Here is a 20,701-nt window from a genome sequence, read left to right as displayed (position 1 = left end):
CTGTTCTCATCCCAACTTGCCGAGTCCAGCGTTCCCTCCGCTCAAGCGTTTGTCCAACGTTGTGAGCGCACCTGGAGGAGGGTGAGGTCTGCACTTTGCCGTTACAGGGCACAGACGGTGAGAGCCGCCAATAAACGCAGGATTAAGAGTCCAAGGTATTGTTGCGGCCAGAGAGTGTGGCTTTCCACTCGCAACCTTCCTCTTACGACAGCTTCTCGTAAGTTGACTCCGCGGTTCATTGGTCCGTTCCGTGTCTCCCAGGTCGTCAATCCTGTCGCTGTGCGACTGCTTCTTCCGCGACATCTTCGTCGCGTCCATCCTGTCTTCCATGTCTCCTGTGTTAAGCCCTTTCTTCGCACCCCTGTTCGTCTTCCCTCCCCCCTCCCGTCCTTGTCGAGCGCACCTATTTACAAGGTACATAAGATCATGGACATGCGTTCTCCCGAGACGGGGTCACCAATACTTAGTGGATTGGGGAGGTTACGGTCTGAGAGAGGAGTTGGGTTCCGTCTCGGGACGTGCTGGGCCGTTCACTCATCGATGATTTCCTCCGTTGCCGCCAGGATTCCTCCTCGAGTGCGCCAGGAGCGCTCGGTGGTGGGGGGAGTACTGTCATGTTTGTCATTTATTATCATGTCTCGTCCCTGTGCTCCCCATTCTATTCGTTTCCCTCTGCTGGTCTTATTAGGTTCTTTCCCTCTTTCTATCCCTCTCTCTCTCCCCTCCCTCTCTCACTCTCTCGCTCTCTCTTCTCTCTATCGTTCCGTTCCTGCTCCCAGCTGTTCCTATTCCCCCTAATCATCATTTAGTCTTCCCACACCTGTTCCCGATCCTTTCCCCTGATTAGAGTCCCTATTTATTCCTTTGTGTTCCGTTCCTGTCCCGTCGGTTCCTTGTTTAGTATTCACCGTGCTGTGATTGTGTTTCGCCCTGTCCTGTCGTGTTTTTTGCCTTCATCAGATGCTGCGTGTGAGCAGGTGTCTCTGTCAACTACGGCCTGCGCCTACCGCGACCTGCAGTCTGTGGCCTTCTCCTATTTATTCCCTCTACAGACTAGAGGATGTCTGTTATTCCTGTTTGGACTTGAATAAACTCTGTTTCTGTTAAGTCGCTTTTGGGTCCTCTTTCACCTGCATGACAGTTACAGGGTTTGGTTTTAAAAATTATCATTTTTAAATCCAGTCATATAAACACTCCAAACAGCTCGCCCCTGTTGTGTTACATTGTCCATGTTTTTACAGTGTTTACTGTAACATCACCACTTACGACAGGTAGGGTTTGATGGCCACATCCAGGCTGGTCTCTGATTCAGAGGTAGGCACAGGAGAAAGGCACGCTCACGGGTCGGCTGAAGGACACGTCGGGGGCGTGGTAGATGAATAAACTGTTGGAAAGATGGCGTCCGTTCCGTTTGTCTGGTGAAAGGGGGAAAGGGAAGAAGATTAGAAGCCAGGAGACGACCTCTCACCAGTTCTCACAATAATATCACTCTTGGTCTATTTCAGTTCATCATTTTCTGTTGATGGCAACATGTCTCTCTAGCCTGAGTCCCGTCATCTGTTCATCATTTTCTGTTGATGGCAACATGTCTCTCTAGCCTGAGTCCCGTCATCTGTTCATCATTTTCTGTTGATGGCAACATGTCTCTCTAGCCTGAGTCCCGTCATCTGTTCATCATTTTCTGTTGATGGCAAAATGTCTCTCTAGCCTGAGTCCGTCATCTGTTCATCATTTTCTGTTGATGGCAACATGTCTCTCTAGCCTGAGTCCCGTCATCTGTTCATCATTTTCTGTTGATGGCAACATGTCTCTCTAGCCTGAGTCCGTCATCTGTTCATCATTTTTCTGTTGATGGCAACATGTCTCTCTAGCCTGAGTCCCGTCATCTGTTCATCATTTTCTGTTGATGGCAACATGTCTCTCTAGCCTGAGTCCCGTCATCTGTTCATCATTTTCTGTTGATGGCAACATGTCTCTCTAGCCTGAGTCCCGTTATCTGTTCATCATTTTCTGTTGATGGCAACATGTCTCTCTAGCCTGAGTCCCGTCATCTGTTCATCATTTTCTGTTGATGGCAACATGTCTCTCTAGCCTGAGTCCGTCATCAGTTCATCATTTTCTGTTGATGGCAACATGTCTCACAGCAAGTGTTCTCTGTTGAACGTTTCGGTGAGGAACGGGTGAGAACGGGTCTCTTCTCACCTCCAGAGTGTTTCCGCAGGCGCCCTCCGTGCGCTCCACCTGGTACCATACCATGCCGCCACGCTCTTCGTGAGCGTTACACCGAGGGCCGGCCAGGTTAGCGGTGGTGGCGTCCAGACCAGCGGCCTCCAGGTTAGTCCTGTTGAGACCCACCTGTACCAGGCTCCGCCCACATACTACCTCTGGGTGCAGCAAAACAGGCTGATCTGTAAGAGAGGAAGAGAGAGACAGAGGGATGAGAAACAGGCTGATCTGTAAGAGAGGAAGAGAGACATAGGGATAAGAAACAGGCTGATCTGTAAGAGAGAGACAGAGGGATGAGAAACAGGCTGATCTGTAAGAGAGGAAGAGAGAGACAGAGGGATGAGAAACAGGCTGATCTGTAAGAGAGGAAGAGAGAGACAGAGGGATGAGAAACAGGCTGATCTGTAAGAGAGGAAGAGAGAGACAGAGGGATGAGAAACAGGCTGATCTGTAAGAGAGGAAGAGAGAGACAAAGGGATGAGTGTTATTCAAAAAACCCCAAATGAAAAGAAGGAATTACAAATTGTCATATGTCCTCTTAGAAAAAATGATTTCAAAATGGTTCTTCGGCTGTTTCCATAGGAGAACCCTTTTTGTTTCCAGGTCAAACCCTCTATAGGGAAGGAGTTCAACTTGGAACCCAATAGGGTTCTACCTGGAACCAAAAAGGGTTCTTCCAAGGGTTCTCCTCTGGGGGCAGCCTAATAACCTTTAGGTTCTAGATAGCACCTGTTTTTCTAAGAGAGTACATAGGTCCTCAAGCAGGTGTTTTCTGAGAACTCACCTGGCCTCTCCACACCGCCAAGTGACCCCATCGGTGCTCACGCAGGTCTCCCCGCTCTGCAGGTACCACAGATTGCTTTTGGCGTAGTCGTGGCAACCTGTGACTGTGTTGTTGTTGTGGTCGATTGTTGTCTACTGGTGTTTTTGTCGAGGTGACAACATCTACTGGTGATTTTGTCGTAGTGGTGATATTTACGGATGTTTGTGTTGTCGTGGTGATCTTAATAGGTGTTTGTGTTGTCATGGTGATCTTAACAGGTGTTTGCGGTGTCGTGGTGATCTTAACAGGTGTTTGTGTTGTTGTGGTGTCTTTTACAAGTGAATTTGTTGTCTTTGTGACCTTTACAGGGGTTTGTGTTGTCGTGGTTGTTGTTGTTGTGGTGGTTGTTGTTGTGGTTGTTGTTGTGACTGGTTTTGGTGTTGTGGTGGGAGCTGACACATCTGGAACAAGGAGTTAAACAGGAAACACAGTTATGAGGGAACATTCATCGCTCATGTTTTGAAAGAACTAGTATGCTGGTATTACCAGAATCAATATGAATGAATGGATGAATATGCTGAGTACTGTTGATATCTAGGGCCATAAGAAGAACATCAAAGTGCATATAACCAGCTGGTGAATGACTAAGCAGTAAACAGTTTAAAAATAAATACAATAACTTCAATTCAAAAGGCAGAACAACATCAACAAGCCCCACTCAGAACTTGGCAAAGCAGCAGGCGAAACCTTACATGCACAATAGGCGAAGAAGCACCGGGAGGCATGACGAACTTGTACACAAAGTAGTTCCCAGGGCATGCCTTGACGTGGATGGGCTGAGACTGCACCCAGCAGCAGTCCCCATTGAAGCTGGCGCAGACTGCACTCTGGACAATTTCATCCACCTGCTGGGGGGGAGGAAACGCCAGCCACAAGGGAGCCTGGGTGCCGCACTTGAAGGAATCCACGCACCTTTCCGGCATGGACACGCTCTGGTTGCCGATGAACATGCGGTAATAGCCGTCCCAGCGGACGTTGCGGTCGCAGTGCTTGTTGCCCACGTGGTTGTTGGTGGAACGCCAGGCGTCGTTCAGGACCGTGTAGATCTTACAGGGGTTGGAGCACTGCTGGATGCCGGCGACCGTGATGCAGTCCTCCCCGTCGGCGCACTCGTTGAAGCCGCAGCTGAACCGGACATGGGCAAGGTTGGTGTTGGAGGTGGGGTAGGAGCGGCGGACACGGCGAGGGGCGTGGTGGTGGTCGGCGGTGGCGGTGGCCAGGTAAACAGATGAGGCCGTCTCCGGAGAAGTCCTTCTTACAGGTGCATGTGATGTCACCTGTCATGGGCGAGGTGTGGCAGACGGCTTGTTCGTGACACGCCTCGCAGCTGGTGACAATCGTACCTGTTGGGAATTTGGGAATATATGGGTTCATGGTCTTTTTAGGTTGATGCCTCCATTTTAAGGTTCTGAGACTAAAGAGCAGAGAAGATGCAGAAGTCAGTTGTGTGGTGGGTTATTTAAGCAATAAGGCAAGAATATATGTACATGGCCAATATACCACAGCTAAGGGCTGTTCTTTGGCATGATGCATACCACAAACCCCAGTTGCCTTATTGCTATTATAAACTGGTTACCAATGAAATTAGAGGAGTAAAAATATATGGTCTGATATACCACGGCTTTCAGCCAATCAGCATTCAGGGCTCGAACCACCCAGTTTATAAATACTATTAAACTCTATAAAAATACTTAGTAACTACAATACTTAATACATAATACATGTATCCCTATACTGTCTAACCAAATATATTTGATCTCTTAATATGGCAGACACTCAGTGAGAAAATCTATTTCACAAATTATATATTGTCTGTCATATATAGTATTTATTATGTAATATATTATGGACACACCTACTCATTCAAGGGTCTATCTTCTGTATACCACCCCTACCTTGTCACAACACAACTGATTAGCTGAAATGCATTGAGAAGGAAATAAATTGAAATGCATTCCAGGTGACTACCTAATGAAGCTGGTTGAGAGAATGCCAAGAGTGTGCAAAGCTCTCATCAAGGCAAAGGGTTGCTACTTTGAAGAATCAAATGTATAAAATGTTAAACACTTTTTTTTGGTTACTACATGAGTCCATATGTGTTATTTCATAGTTTTTATGTCTTCACTATTATCCTACAATGTAGAAAATAGCAAAAATAAAGAAAAACCCTTGAATGAGTTCCAACTTTTGACTGGTACTGTAAATATTTTGATGTATTAAATATATAGTATATTTATGTGTACCTGAGGTCTGTCCAGCTGTTGATTTATTAAAAACCTGTTGGGGATAGGGCTGTCTACTGCCCCCGCTGGAGTAATTGCGTGCCCATAGTAAACATAATTTTTTTGTCAAAAGTTGCTAATATATGCAAATATTATTGAATAGAAAACACTCCAAAAGCTTCTAAAAACGTTTAAATTATGTCTGTATGTAAAGCAGAACTCTCAGGGCAGTCATTCTCCCAAACTCTCTCTTGTCATCAGAAAAGTTGGCCCAACTTTGACGTCATCGCCCCCACCCTTCTCGAGCACTTACAGGTCTGGGAACAGTCTCTTTGTCTTCAGCGCGATGTCTGCTTTCAATGGGGTTTCTCATTGTGAGAATCGCACGCTCACGAGAGTTTTGGCGGCCGAAACCTTTCGGTCACGCGAAAAAACAGGTCACTTTTATGCACGCTCTGCTCCGGTCCTGTCTTTTTCCAAGATCGATTATACAATGCATGCGTTTCTGTTCGTCCTCACGATTGCTGTACACCTTTATAACATGTTAAAGCTTGATTATGAAGTTAGTTTGACAAGTTTAATCGACATATAATATGTAAGTTCGACGTTTTGGTGCGCATCCACTTGACTTTTTGGATACATTTCAACCGAAATGTGTCGTGTTTGAGAACCCGAAAGACACAGACTGCAAAACTAAACGCTGTTTTTGGTAAGTATAATTCCTTCCAGGTCTTCTGATGGAAGAATAGCAAAGGTAAGGGAATATTTATGTGGTAAATTTGGGTTTATGTGGACTCCAAGATAGAGGAGCCATAATGCCACTTTTGAGCGCCGACTCATAGTATAGCCTAGTGAGCGAAACCTGTAACGTTAAAAATAAATGTAACACAGCGATTGCATTCAGAAGAAGTGTATCTAACTATATATATGTAGAACATGCATATTTAGTCAAAGTTTATGATGTGTATTCCTTGTTAGCTGATGTTATCTGCCGGAGCTATCGTCATTTCTCAGGACATTTGAGTAGCATTTTTGAACGATGCATCATTGTAAACAGAGATTTATGGATATATATAGCATATTATTGAAAAAACATAAATGCACTGTGTAACATGTTATATTACTGTCATCTGATGAAGATTTCAAAAGGTTAGTGCATTATTTTTCTTTTAATCCTGCGTTTGTTGATTGCATATTTTTTTCAACTTGGCTATGCAAATTAGCTGTGTCTTCGGTGGTGGTTTGACATAAATATGTGCTATGTTTTCGCCGTAAAACATTTTAGAAATCTGACTTGCTGGGTAGATAAACAAGGTGTTTATCTTTCATTTGAGCCATTGGACTTGTTAATGTGTGGAGGTTAAATATTTTTAGGAATATTTTTGCGTTCCATGCGCCACCTTCCAGCTGAACGTGGGGGGGTGTTCCAAAATTGGAACCCTAGTCCCCTTCTGGTTAAATATATAGTATATTTGTGTGTACCTGAGGTATGTCCAGCTGTTGATGTATTAAATATATAGTATATTTGTGTGTACCTGAGGTATGTCCAGCTGTTGATGTATTAAATATGTAGTATATATGTGTGTACCTGAGGTACGTCCAGCTGTTGATTTATTAAATATATAGTATATTTGTTTGTACCTGAGGTATGTTCAGCTGTTGATGTTGTCACGCCTTGGTCATTGTATTTTGTGTTTCGTTATATATTTGGTCAGGCCAGGGTGTGACATGGGTTTATGTTGTTGTATTTCGTATTATTGGTATTGCGGCTGAGTAGGGGTGTTGTATAGGCTTGGCTGCCTGAGGCGGTTCTCAATCAGAGTCAGGTGATTCTCGTTGTCTCTGATTGGGAACCGTATTTAAACAACCTGGTTTCGCTGTGTATTTTGTGGGTGATTGTTCCTGTCTCTGTGTAGTTTCACCAGATTGGCTGTAATTAGGTTTCACGTTCCGTTTGTTGTTTTGTATTTGTTTAGTTATTTCATGTATCGTCATTTCATTCATTAAAGAACATGAGTAACAACTACGCTGCATTTCGGTCCGACTCTCTTTCCACAAACAAAGAACGCCGTTACAGATGTTTTAAATATAGTATATATGTGTGTACCTGAGGTATGTCCAGCTGTTGATGTATTAAATATGTAGTATATATGTGTGTACCTGAGGTATGTCCAGCTGTTTATGTATTAAATATATAGTATATTTGTGTGTACCTGAGGTATGTCAGCTGTTGATGTATTAAATATATAGTATATTTGTGTGTACCTGAAGTATGTCCAGCTGTTGATGTATTAAATATATAGTATATTTGTGTGTACCTGAGGTATGTCTAGCTGTTGATGTATTAAATATATAGTATATTTGTGTGTACCTGAAGTATGTCCAGCTGTTGATGTATTAAATATATAGTATATTTGTGTTTACCTGAGGTATGTCCAGCTGTTGATGTATTAAATATATAGTATATTTGTGTGTACCTGAAGTATGTCCAGCTGTTGATGTATTAAATATATAGTATATTTGTGTGTACCTGAGGTATGTCTAGCTGTTGATGTATTAAATATATAGTATATTTGTGTGTACCTGAGGTATGTCCAGCTGTTGATGTATTAAATATATAGTATATTTGTGTGTACCTGAGGTATGTCCAGCGCTGGACAGAACCAGTAGAGGCACCAGCAGAGCCACCAGGATCATCCTCATCAACACTAGTTACTTCTACAGGGGCAGAAACGGGGAACACAACCTGAAGGAAAATACACTTATTATATTAATCCACACTTTATCCACAATTTACATCCACTGGAACGTCAGTCACGTTTAAATGCACGTTTGACCTGATTTAATTTGACTGTATCAATACAGGTCATCCTATGGAGATGAAAAACATTGTATTTTCTGTCACAAGACTGCAATAAACCCCATTACAAAACATCTAATACAATAATAGATATTAAGCATGGACACACATTCTCTGGAGGATATTATAACAACACATCTAATACAATAATAGATATTAAGCATGGACACACATTCTCTGGAGGATATTATAACAACACATCTAATACAATAATAGATATTAAGCATGGACACACATTCTCTGGAGGATATTATAACAACACATCTAATACAATAATAGATATTAAGCATGGACACACATTCTCTGGAGGATATTATAACAACACATCTAATACAATAATAGATATTAAGCATGGACACACATCCTCTGGAGGATATTATAACAACACATCTAATACAATAATAGATATTAAGCATGGACACACATTCTCTGGAGGATATTATAACATTTCAAACTCAGTGCAGGTATATTAATTTCACCAAACCAAAATTTACTTTGTTTAACCATACAGTATGAATAGTGATCTGAGAGGAGTACTGACTTACCAAATGTTGATGCTGACTGCTGGAACCACCTGTAAACGAGGCATTTATACACTGGTTATCGGGGAGGGGGGAAGCAGGTCACATTGTGCAATATTCCCAGGGACAAGACCTTAGCCTGGGTCCCAGTCTGTTCAGCTCTCATTCCACTCCCTGCCACTCCTTGTCATGATAAACTGTTTGAAAATGACCCTGAGTAAAGGAGTGAAATGTCAGACAAAACTGACTGGATTTCAGACTAACAATAGGTGTGGAAGAGGTTCAACGACAACTATCAATGTTCATACGTAAGGAATGCAACAATCGCCTGATAACCATGGAAACCGGGGCTGTGATTAAGCTAAAGTCTATATGCTCTGTTGGGTGGCCGAATAAATGGGATGTTTTCAAACTAATTAAACAAACTTAAAAGAAATCTCCAAAACCTTAAATCAACAGTACAGGTGTGGTGACTGATGGGAGGCATTAGGTCAACAACATATGATTTATGAGGTGATTAATGTCTCACAATAACCCAGAGAACAATTTAAACATTTGGCTTACTTCTTACCCCCAAGACATGCTAACCTCTCACCATTACAATAACAGGGAGGTTAGCATTATATATCATACCCCAAGACATGCTAACCTCTCACCATTACAATAACAGGGGAGGTTAGCATTATATATCATACCCCAAGACATGCTAACCCCTCACCATTACAATAACAGGGGAGGTTAGCATTATATATCATACCCCAAGACATGCTAACCTCTCACCATTACAATAACAGGGGAGGTTAGCATTATATATCATACCCCAAGACATGCTAACCTCTCACCATTACAATAACAGGGAGGTTAGCATTATATATCATACCCCAAGACATGCTAACCTCTCACCATTACAATAACAGGGAGGTTAGCATTATATATCATACCCTCAAGACATGCTAACCTCTCACCATTACAATAACAGGGGAGGTTAGCATTATATATCATACCCCCAAGACATGCTAACCTCTCACCATTACAATAACAGGGGATGTTAGCATTATATATCATACCCCCAAGACATGCTAACCTCTCACCATTACAATAACAGGGGAGGTTAGCATTATATATCATACCCCAAGACATGCTAACCTCTCACCATTACAATAACAGGGAGGTTAGCATTATATATCATACCCCCAAGACATGCTAACCTCTCACCATTACAATAACAGGGAGGTTAGCATTATATATCATACCCTCAAGACATGCTAACCTCTCACCATTACAATAACAGGGGAGGTTAGCATGTCTTGGGGTATATATAATGCTAACCTCCTGTTATGTAATGGTGAGGTTAGCATGTCTTGAGTATGATATATAATGCTAACCTCCTGTTATTGTAATGGTGAGAGGTTAGCATTATATATCATAACTCAAGACATGCTAACCTCTCACCATTATAATATCAGGGATGTTAGCATTATATATCATACCCCCAAGACATGCTAACCTCTCACCATTACAATAACAGGGAGGTTAGCATTATATATCATACCCCAAGACATGCTAACCTCTCACCATTACAATATCAGGGGATGTTAGCATTATATATCATACCCCCAAGACATGCTAACCTCTCACCATTACAATAACAGTGGAGGTTAGCATTTTATATCATACCCCAAGACATGCTAACCTCTCACCATTACAATAACAGGGGAGGATGGCATTATATATCATACCCCCAAGACATGCTAACCTCTCACCATTACAATACAATTACCATTACAATACAATACTCATTATTAACAATTAATTCAGGAGTATCTGTAACCATGGTAGCATCCACATTAATGTAGAAGTGTTTAGAAACATATTATATTCTTATTTATGTTAAAAGTAACTCCAAAATAACACAATACAATATTTACCATAAATTTCTATTGGGCACAAAATAATCTGAAACACAACAAGAACAAATAGCAAACGCATCCAACTAATGTATGTAGTCATTGTGTGCTATGAATATGGGACTAAATATTTCACTTTTTACTACTTTAATACCCATATAAGTGAATTTGTCCCAATACTTTCGGTCTCCTAAAATCGGACGACTGTATACTAAAGTTTCTGTAATTTCTAAACCATTCACCCGATATGGATGAAAATACCCTCAAATTAAGGCAGACAGGCTGCACTTTAACCTCAACGTTAGCAAATCATTTAAAGTCCAAAGTGCTGGAGTACAGAGCCAAAACAACTAAATATGTGTCACTGTCCCAATACTTTTGGAGCTCACTGTCCAGTTTTCTTGTCATTGTTCCCTTTATCTTTAAGTTTATTGTCTTCTGTTTGTACTATAGATATGCCTGTTTCAACTCTCACGTAATACATCTCCATTTAGTCTTCTGTTTGTACTATAGATATGCCTGTTTCAACTCTCACGTAATACATCTCCATTTAGTCTTCTGTTTGTACTATAGATATGCCTGTTTCAACTCTCACGTAATAGATCTCCATTTAGTCTTCTGTTTGTACTATAGATATGCCTGTTTCAACTCTCACGTAATACATCTCCATTTAGTCTTCTGTTTGTACTATAGATATGCCTGTTTCAACTCTCACGTAATACATCTCCATTTAGTCTTCTGTTTGTACTATAGATATGCCTGTTTCAACTCTCACGTAATACATCTCCATTTAGTCTTCTGTTTGTACTATAGATATGCCTGTTTCAACTCTCACGTAATACATCTCCATTTAGTCACGCTGAATCAGCGGATTAATAACAAGAAAAGATCTGACCTGATCCCTTTGTCTTATTCCAAACCCTTTTCTCTTTGCTCTAGATGACCAACAATAGCCAGTTGCCACCATGATGACATCATATCAACTATTCACGCTGAGGGGAAAGGTGAACTGTTCCCACTCATCTAAACACAGACTCAAATGGCACCCTATTCCCTATATAGTGCACTACTTTTGTTTACTAAGATGGTCAAAAGTAGTGCACTAAATAGGAATAGGGTGCCATAAGTAGGAATAATAGGGTGCCATAAGTAGGAATAGGGTGCCATTTGAAACGGAGCCATAGTGTTCCACAGGCATTATCCCTCCCTCTATGGCTTATAGACGATACAGCAAGTTTTGCTATTTGGTTTTAGTGTTAAGTCACTTCTACATGCCTGAACAATTTGAGAGCCTGGCATTTCATGTTTAGAGCCCATGTGAATCCATGAAACTCATTAGCACATACTTAAAAAATGGTTGCACCCTTATATTTTCAGTCGTGAAGAGGGCCTGACAACGCTTCCTCTCCCCTCAGGACGCTGTATTGGCCCTCAGATCCTCAACATGTTGTACAGCTGCACCACTGAGAGGATGGTGGCTGGCTACATCACCGCTTGGTAAGGCAGTTATGAAGTTAGCACATACTTTTTAAAAAACGGTTTCACCCTTACAAGGGAGTCAAATAACATTAAGCCTGATCAATCAATTAGAACACCTTAGTAAATAACTTACTCAACACCTTAGCAACGGGCCTACGACCAAATATGGTCATGTCATGAAGCCGTCTGTACACACTGGAAGAAACGGGTCCACCGTTCTCATATTAGGACCAACAAAACATGTATGGACCCTTTAATGGAGGAAGAAGGAAGCAACGCCTCCTGATGATTTAAGCCCTGCTGTTTAGTCACGTTAACTGTGAAACATTAAGTCGAAAAAAAATAATTAGGAAAATAAATGACACGAACAAGATGAAATTCTATCAGAACCTCGGCTTAGCGCTAACTCTGCTTAACCTAAAGTCAACAACAAGACATTGATATAATGACACAACAGACCGATGTAATAGTAAAAAGGTACAGTTCACTTTATTATCTCAGTCGTTAAGATGCAGAAGCTCTCTGTTGTCCCATTGCAGGGCTGTTTGGTTCACTCTGGCCATTTGGTCCCATGGAAGACAAACGGTGAAAATACAAGGTTACCAGTGAGGTGTGTTTGTGTTACGGTTGTGAACTGCCAGGGACCTCACAATATGATATCATCACGATACTGTCATGCTGGTGAATGAGGACCCAAAAGCGACTTGGCGAAAACAGAGTATTTAATCCAGAATAAACTTTACAAAACAAAAAGCATAATACTACACGTAAAGACAAGAACAGACTGGAGACTTGATCGAGAACTGCAGGTTGCCTCGGGAAGGCACTTGAACCTAGCAGACTCAGACACCTGCTCACCACGCAGCATCTGAGGGAAACACGACACGACAGGGCAAAACATAGACACAGCACGGTGAATTATAAATGAGGATCCGACAGGGCAGGTACGGGAAACAAGGAGTGAAATAGGGACTCTAATCAGGGAAAAGGATCGGGAACAGGTGTGGGAAGACTAAATGATGATTAGGGGAATAGGAACAGCTGGGAGCAGGAACGGAACGATAGAGAGAAGAGAGAGCGAGAGAGTGAGAGAGGGAGGGGGAGAGAGAGGGATAGAAAGAGGGAAAGAACCTAATAAGACCAGCAGAGGGAAACGAATAGAATGGGAAGCACAGGGACAAGACATGATAATAAATGACAAAACATGACAGATACTTAGGTGCCGATACGATGTATTGCATTTCTTACCATTTTCACGATTGTATAGGTACTATTGTGACTCGATACTGCGATTTAATTGTGATGTGATGTTCTGAACACATTGCTCACTATATGTCAGCTGTTCCAAACATATGGCTCACTCTATGTCAGCTGTTCCAAACATATGGCTCACTATATGTTAGCTGTTCCAAACATATGGCTCACTATATGTTAGCTGTTCCAAACATATGGCTCACTATATGTCAGCTGTTCCAAACATATGGCTCACTATATGTTAGCTGTTCCAAACATATGGCTCACTATATGTTAGCTGTTCCAAACATATGGCTCACTATATGTCAGCTGTTCCAAACATATGGCTCACTATATGTCAGCTGTTCCAAACATATGGCTCACTATATGTCAGCTGTTCCAAACATATGGCTCACTATATGTCAGCTGTTCCAAACATATGGCTCACTATATGTCAGCTGTTCCAAACATATGGCTCACTATATGGCTCACTATATGTCAGCTGTTCCAAACATATGGCTCACTATATGTCAGCTGTTCCAAACATATGGCTCACTATATGTCAGCTGTTCCAAACATATGGCTCACTATATGTCAGCTGTTCCAAACATATGGCTCACTATATGTTAGCTGTTCCAAACATATGGCTCACTATATGTCAGCTGTTCCAAACATATGGCTCACTATATGTCAGCTGTTCCAAACATATGGCTCACTATATGTCAGCTGTTCCAAACATATGGCTCACTATATGTCAGCTGTTCCAAACATATGGCTCACTATATGTCAGCTGTTCCAAACATATGGCTCACTATATGTCAGCTGTTCCAAACATATGGCTCACTATATGTCAGCTGTTCCAAACATATGGCTCACTATATGTCAGCTGTTCCAAACATATGGCTCACTATATGTCAGCTGTTCCAAACATATGGCTCACTATATGTCAGCTGTTCCAAACATATGGCTCACTATATGTCAGCTGTTCCAAACATATGGCTCACTATATGTCAGCTGTTCCAAACATATGGCTCACTATATGTTAGCTGTTCCAAACATATGGCTCACTATATGTCAGCTGTTCCAAACATATGGCTCACTATATGGCTCACTATATGTCAGCTGTTCCAAACATATGGCTCACTATATGTCAGCTGTTCCAAACATATGGCTCACTATATGTCAGCTGTTCCAAACATATGGCTCACTATATGGCTCACTATATGTCAGCTGCAGAGAGACAGGAGATCATGAGACATTTTTTTCTTCTTCTCAGTCATGGAAATAAAAGTGTTGAAAACATGTTGACTCACTATTTAAAGACAAGACGGAGAACAAGATATAGGATGAAACATATTGGACTTTTGTTGCATCTACAGCCAACTAGCGCTTGCTAATGCTGTTTAGCAAAATAAACGGAATCAAAGTATCAATTTAATTCAGATTTGGCTCAGTTGATAGAGCATGGCATTAGCAACGTCAAGGATCACGGGTTCAATGTGAATGTAAATGAAAACCAGGAAACATGTAATTGAGTAAACATGTCATATTTCTCCCAGGTAGGTCTGACGGCTCCAACCTGGCTGCTCTCCAGGGGACAGACACAGTGTGTAAACATGTCATATTTCTCCCAGGTAGGTCTGACGGCTCCAACCAGGCTGCTCTCCAGGGGACAGACACAGTGAGTAAACATGTCATATTTCTCCCAGGTAGTTCTGACGGCTCCAACCAGGCTGCTCTCCAGGGGACAGACACAGTGAGTAAACATGTCATATTTCTCCCAGGTAGGTCTGACGGCTCCAACCAGGCTGCTCTCCAGGGGATAGACACAGTGAGTAAACAGGTTCTGTCCCACTGTCAAACACACACAGGAAGTTCCTGTCCCACTGTCAAACACACACAGGAAGTTCCTGTCCCACTGTCAAACACACACAGGAAGTTCCTGTCCCACTGTCAAACACACACAGGAAGTTCCTGTCCCACTGTCAAACACACACAGGAAGTTCCTGTCCCACTGTCAAACACACACAGGAAGTTCCTGTCCCACTGTCAAACAGACACAGGAAGTTCCTGTCCCACTGTCAAACAGACACAGGAAGTTCCTGTCCCACTGTCAAACAGACACAGGAAGTTCCTGTCCCACTGTCAAACAGACACAGGAAGTTCCTGTCCCACTGTCAAACAGACACCGGAAGTTCCTGTCCCACTGTCAAACACACACAGGAAGTTCCTGTCCCACTGTCAAACACACACAGGAAGTTCCTGTCCCACTGTCAAACACACACAGGAAGTTCCTGTCCCACTGTCAAACACACACAGGAAGTTCCTGTCCCACTGTCAAACACACACAGGAAGTTCCTGTCCCACTGTCAAACACACACAGGAAGTTCCTGTCCCACACCAGCTCTGGAGCTCAGTGATAAAGTCAGCAGGTAAAAAAACATAAACAGAAAAAAAAGTTCAATAAAATATACAAAAATGTCATCAGCAGCTTAAAATGAACAGTTCATGCTACAAAAAACAACTTCATAACAGGTTTTTAAAATAGTGTATATTTTAAAAACACTGCTTCACAGTGGGAAATACACTTGCAGAGATCATCCGTTCACCCACACCATGTCTCACAAAGACACGGCGGTTGGAACCAAACATCTCCAATTTGGACTCCAGGCCAAAATTTCCACCGGTCTAATGTCCATTGCTCGTGTTTCTTGACCCAAGCAAGTCTCTTCATATTATTGGTGTCCTTTAGTAGTGGTTAATTTGCAGCAATTTGACCATGAAGTCCTGATTCATGCAGTCTCCTCTGAACAGTTGATGTTGAGATGTGTCTGTTACTTGAACTCTCTGAAGCATTTATTTGGGTTGCAATTTCCGAGGCTGGAAACTCTAAAGAACTTATCCTCTGCAGCAGAGGTAACTCTGGGTCTTCCATTCCTGTGGCTGTCCTCATGAGAGACAGTTTCATCATAGCGCTTGATGGTTTTTGCAACTGCGCTTGCAGAAACTTTCAAAGTTCTTGAAATGTTTCGCATTGACTGACCTTCATATCTTAAAGTAATGATGGACTGACATTTCTCTTTGCTCATTTGATCTGTTCTTGCCATAATATGGATTTACTATTTGACCAAATAGGGCTGTCTTCTGTATACCCCTCCCCTACCTTTTCACAACACAACTTATTGGCTCAAACGTATTAAGGAGAAAATAAATTCCACCAATTACCATTTAAGAAGCATACCTGTTAATTGAAATGTATTCCAGGTGACTACCTCATGAAGTTAGTTGAGAGAATTCCAAGAGTGTGCAAAGCTGTCATAAAGGCAAAGGGTGGCTGTTGGAAGAATCTCAAATATAACATATATTTAGATTTGTTAAAAGAACATTGGTTCCTACATGATTCCATACGTGTTATTCCATAGTTTTGATGTCTTCACTATTATTCTACAATGTAGAAAATAGTACAAAATGAAGGAAAACCTTGAATGAGTATGTGTTCTAAAACGTTTGACATGTAGTGAATCTGTAAATCAATGCGTTTATGGGCTAACAGAATTAAGGCCAAATTCAAATAATTGATGTGTTTATATATATTTTTATACTTCAATGGGTTTTAAAAGTCCAAATCAAATAACTAAATGATCCTCGGTATGACCCCCTGGTTTTTAGACAGGGTTTAGATTATGGAGGGTTAACTCATCCGTGTGAAACAGCGCCCCTCTGTCTCAGTATGTGTAGACCATGTATCTGATGCTGTCTGGACAAACAGAGCATGTCATACTATTTCTGTCCACACAGCATCAGATACATGGTCTTCATATAGAGGGGCGCTGTTTCGCTCACTCGGAGGCTTACACTGGTGACATCATTTCAGCAAAGAGGAAGAGGTTGAAGAGAGGGGCTCACTCTCACCAAAATCTGTCCAGAATAAGCCCAAATTGCCCAAATGCATTTCTATAGGCATCATTTGCACAAATGATATAATTCCTTCTGTCTGAGTCTTTATGTTTTTGGTTGGATTGGTTTCTCAGTATCTTTCTTAGGGTTTTGCTGTCTTCATCCTGTTTAGGCTTTACACCTCCACTGTCTTCTTCATCCTGTTTAGGCTTTACACCTCCACTGTCTTCATACTGTTTAGGCTTTACACCTCCACTGTCTTCTTCATCCTGTTTAGGCTTTACACCTCCACTGTCTTCTTCATACTGTTTAGGCTTTACACCTCCACTGTCTTCTTCATACTGTTTAGGCTTTACACCTCCACTGTCTTCATCCTGTTTAGGCTTTACACCTCCACTGTCTTCATCCTGTTTAGGCTTTACACCTCCACTGTCTTCATCATCCTGTTTAGGCTTTACACCTCCACTGTCTTCTTCATACTGTTTAGGCTTTACACCTCCACTGTCTTCTTCATACTGTTTAGGCTTTACACCTCCACTGTCTTCATCCTGTTTAGGCTTTACACCTCCACTGTCTTCATCCTGTTTAGGCTTTACACCTCCACTGTCTTCTTCATACTGTTTAGGCTTTACACCTCCACTGTCTTCTTCATACTGTTTAGGCTTTACACCTCCACTGTCTTCATCCTGTTTAGGCTTTACACCTCCACTGTCTTCATCCTGTTTAGGCTTTACACCTCCACTGTCTTCATCCTGTTTAGGCTTTACACCTCCACTGTCTTCTTCATCCTGTTTAGGCTTTACACCTCCACTGTCTTCTTCATCCTGTTTAGGCTTTACACCTCCACTGTCTTCATCCTGTTTAGGCTTTACACCTCCACTGTCTTCTTCATCCTGTTTAGGCTTTACACCTCCACTGTCTTCTTCATCCTGTTTAGGCTTTACACCTCCACTGTCTTCATCCTGTTTAGGCTTTACACCTCCACTGTCTTCATCCTGTTTAGGCTTTACACCTCCACTGTCTTCATCCTGTTTAGGCTTTACACCTCCACTGTCTTCATCCTGTTTAGGCTTTACACCTCCACTGTCTTCATCCTGTTTAGGCTTTACACCTCCACTGTCTTCATCCTGTTTAGGCTTTACACCTCCACTGTCTTCATCCTGTTTAGGCTTTACACCTCCACTGTCTTCATACTGTTTAGGCTTTACACCTCCACTGTCTTCTTCATCCTGTTTAGGCTTTACACCTCCACTGTCTTCATCCTGTTTAGGCTTTACACCTCCACTGTCTTCATCCTGTTTAGGCTTTACACCTCCACTGTCTTCTTCATCCTGTTTAGGCTTTACACCTCCACTGTCTTCATACTGTTTAGGCTTTACACCTCCACTGTCTTCATACTGTTTAGGCTTTACACCTCCACTGTCTTCTTCATCCTGTTTAGGCTTTACACCTCCACTGTCTTCTTCATCCTGTTTAGGCTTTACACCTCCACTGTCTTCATCCTGTTTAGGCTTTACACCTCCACTGTCTTCTTCATCCTGTTTAGGCTTTACACCTCCACTGTCTTCATACTGTTTAGGCTTTACACCTCCACTGTCTTCTTCATACTGTTTAGGCTTTACACCTCCACTGTCTTCTTCATACTGTTTAGGCTTTACACCTCCACTGTCTTCTTCATACTGTTTAGGCTTTACACCTCCACTGTCTTCTTCATCCTGTTTAGGCTTTACACCTCCACTGTCTTCATACTGTTTAGGCTTTACACCTCCACTGTCTTCTTCATACTGTTTAGGCTTTACACCTCCACTGTCTTCTTCATACTGTTTAGGCTTTACACCTCCACTGTCTTCTTCATACTGTTTAGGCTTTACACCTCCACTGTCTTCTTCATACTGTTTAGGCTTTACACCTCCACTGTCTTCTTCATCCTGTTTAGGCTTTACACCTCCACTGTCTTCTTCATCCTGTTTAGGCTTTACACCTCCACTGTCTTCTTCATACTGTTTAGGCTTTACACCTCCACTGTCTTCTTCATCCTGTTTAGGCTTTACACCTCCACTGTCTTCTTCATCCTGTTTAGGCTTTACACCTCCACTGTCTTCTTCATCCTGTTTAGGCTTTACACCTCCACTGTCTTCTTCATCCTGTTTAGGCTTTACACCTCCACTGTCTTCTTCATACTGTTTAGGCTTTACACCTCCACTGTCTTCTTCATACTGTTTAGGCTTTACACCTCCACTGTCTTCTTCATACTGTTTAGGCTTTACACCTCCACCGTCTTCTTCATACTGTTTAGGCTTTACACCTCCACTGTCTTCTTCATCCTGTTTAGGCTTTACACCTCCACTGTCTTCATACTGTTTAGGCTTTACACCTCCACTGTCTTCTTCATCCTGTTTAGGCTTTACACCTCCACTGTCTTCTTCATACTGTTTAGGCTTTACACCTCCACTGTCTTCTTCATACTGTTTAGGCTTTACACCTCCACTGTCTTCTTCATCCTGTTTAGGCTTTACACCTCCACTGTCTTCTAAAAGAAAGAGGAAGAGTCTTCTAGACTTGAACCGCCTGACTGACACACCACAGAGAGAGCAGACTCGTAGTGTGACAGCAGTACTGTACGGTGTAGTGAAGGTACTGTAGCAGGAGTAGTGTAGTGAAGGTATATATATATATATATGCCATTTAGCAGACGCTTTTATCCAAAGCGACTTACAGTCATGTGTGCATACATTCTACGTATGGGTGGTCCCGGGGATCGAACCCACTACCCTGGCGTTACAAGCGCCATGCTCTACCAACTGAGCTACAGGTACTGTAGCAGGAGTAGTGTACGGTGTAGTGAAGGTACTGTAGCAGGAGTAGTGTAGTGAAGGTACTGTAGCAGGAGTAGTGTAGTGAAGGTACTGTAACAGGAGTAGTGTAGGGTGTAGTGAAGGTACTGTGACAGGAGTAGTGTAGGGTGTAGTGAAGGTACTGTGACAGGAGTAGTGTAGGGTGTAGTGAAGGTACTGTAACAGGAGTAGTGTACGGTGTAGTGAAGGTACTGTAACAGGAGTAGTGTACGGTGTAGTGAAGGTACTGTAACAGGAGTAGTGTAGGGTGTAGTGAAGGTACTGTAACAGGAGTAGTGTAGGGTGTAGTGAAGGTACTGTAACAGGAGTAGTGTAGGGTGTAGTGAAGGTACTGTAACAGGAGTAGTGTAGGGTGTAGTGAAGGTACTGTAACAGGAGTAGTGTACGGTGTAGTGAAGGTACTGTAACAGGAGTAGTGTACGGTGTAGTGAAGGTACTGTAACAGGAGTAGTGTAGAGTGTAGTGAAGGTACTGTAACAGGAGTAGTGTAGTGAAGGTACTGTAACAGGAGTAGTGTACGGTGTAGTGAAGGTACTGTAACAGGAGTAGTGTAGAGTAGTGTAGAGTGTAGTGAAGGTACTGTAGCAGGATGGTCTCTGCACAGACCATACAAACGCTCCTCACCGCGTGGCCGCGGCCACCTACTCTGGTGGTCCCAGCGCGCACGACCCACGTGGA

The 20,701-nt window shown here is 42.3% G+C and overlaps 1 long non-coding RNA gene and 1 pseudogene across 1 annotated transcript; both read right to left on the bottom strand.

The window, feature by feature from the left end:
- LOC124003157 overlaps nt 1-3,999 on the bottom strand; it is a 23,974-nt pseudogene extending 19,975 nt beyond the window's left edge.
- A 297-nt stretch (nt 4,000-4,296) lies between these two features.
- LOC124002831 lies at nt 4,297-8,792 on the bottom strand. Its single transcript, XR_006833125.1, has 3 exons — nt 8,677-8,792; nt 7,908-8,017; nt 4,297-4,392 (listed from the first exon to the last, which is right to left on the bottom strand). It is a non-coding gene; the product is annotated as an uncharacterized LOC124002831 (long non-coding RNA).
- Between the last annotated feature and the right edge of the window lie 11,909 nt (nt 8,793-20,701).

The sequence above is a fragment of the Oncorhynchus gorbuscha genome, linkage group LG18, assembly GCF_021184085.1.
Source record: "Oncorhynchus gorbuscha isolate QuinsamMale2020 ecotype Even-year linkage group LG18, OgorEven_v1.0, whole genome shotgun sequence".
Classification (NCBI taxonomy): domain Eukaryota; kingdom Metazoa; phylum Chordata; class Actinopteri; order Salmoniformes; family Salmonidae; genus Oncorhynchus; species Oncorhynchus gorbuscha.
Note: the sequence above shows the minus strand (reverse complement) of the source record. Positions and strands in the feature narration are given on the sequence as shown.